This window comes from Lotus japonicus, chromosome 4, assembly GCF_012489685.1.
Source record: "Lotus japonicus ecotype B-129 chromosome 4, LjGifu_v1.2".
In the NCBI taxonomy this organism is placed as follows: domain Eukaryota; kingdom Viridiplantae; phylum Streptophyta; class Magnoliopsida; order Fabales; family Fabaceae; genus Lotus; species Lotus japonicus.
Genome location: NC_080044.1, coordinates 40950555 through 40951945, shown reverse-complemented (window position 1 = coordinate 40951945; position 1391 = coordinate 40950555). Strand labels below are relative to the sequence as shown.

General features: G+C 42.1%; 1 non-coding gene across 1 annotated transcript; it reads left to right on the top strand.

Annotated features, from left to right (window-relative positions):
- Nucleotides 1-284: 284 nt before the first annotated feature.
- LOC130716454 (small nucleolar RNA R71) lies at nt 285-391 on the top strand. Its single transcript, XR_009012066.1, has one exon. It is a non-coding gene; the product is annotated as a small nucleolar RNA R71 (small nucleolar RNA).
- The last annotated feature ends 1000 nt before the right edge of the window (nt 392-1391 follow it).

The window sequence follows — 1391 nt, the reverse complement described above, 5'->3', positions numbered from 1 at the left end:
CGACCAAATTGGTCGCCTTTATGTGATTTTGAATCTCCGCAATTCGTTCGGAGAGTTGCTTGTTGGAGGCCAAGAGCTTGTCGTAAGCTTCCACTTCAAGCTTACTCCTTCGGGTTTGGCGATCATTTTCAGAGTTCATGGCTCTCGCTGCCATCTTTTCTATTAAGTCATACCCCGCTTGTGGGGGAAGAGCATCGAACTCGCCATTTGAAGCCGCATCTAGGCCAAACCTCCAAGAGTATTGTAGACCATCATAAAATGTTGCAACCAATTCAGCTTGGGTGAGATTGTGTTGAGGACATTTCCTCAAGAGCTTCTTGAAGCGCTCCCAAGCTTCATAGAGATTTTCTTCAGTGGGTTGCACAAAATTCATGATGTCTTTTTTCAATTTCCTCAAAAGGGCTCTTGGGAAGAACCTTGTTGTGAACTTTTCCGCTAAGTCTTCCCAAGTAGTGAAGCTCCCTTGAGGTTGAGAATTCAGCCATTCCTCAGCGGTGTCCTTCAAATAAAATGGAAACAAGCTCAACCGAATTGCATCCGCCGGAACATTGTTCACCCGATAAGTGTTGCAATTCCGGATGAACCTCTCCATGTGAGCATGTGGATCTTCCAAAGTACCTCCACCATATTGGTTTTGGCTAACCAAGTTGATGAATGTCGGTCTCAACTTAAAGTTTCCCACTCCCTCAGGAAAGGCAATGCTCCAGGGATAGTCATAACTCATGGTAGCCGAAGTGAGTTCCCGAAGAGACCGGTTGGCATTCTTGGATTCTTGTTCACATAATCGGAGGGTGATCCCCTCTTGGATTCTTGCCTCGATATGGGCTTGCATCTCCTCCTCCGTCATATGGCCACCCATGGCGGTGTCTCTCTCGAGAGCAACCTGAAAGTGTGACACTCAAACAGAGAAAGATTAGTAGCACCAATTCTAGACAAAGCTAAAAACAAAAAATAAAACCACAAACTAAAAACTTAAACCAAAAACCACAAACAATTCACCGGCAACGGCGCCAAAAACTTGTTGGTCAATCTGCAAGTGTACAGATATCTCCGGGTTTTAATTTATCGAACTATAGGGAATTGGAATGTGAATTCAGTTTAAGAGTCAAGTTCAAGGTTAAAAAACGAGTAAAATTCAATTTTTAAGATTGGTTGTTTCTTGATTATGTAAAGATAAATGAACGAGTAGTAAAGCGATTGAAATTCAGAAATGAGATTGCCTTGGGTTCTTGTTCAACTAATTCAGTTTTAGCAAACCTTCCTATCCAATAAATCTTGAGTCTCTCCTTGAAGTTCTAGCCTAGATAGTCATCTATCGATGTCTCGTAAAGAAAACCCTTTCTAACCAGAAGATAGGTTCAATTCCTTGATAACCTAAACATTTGATAGAA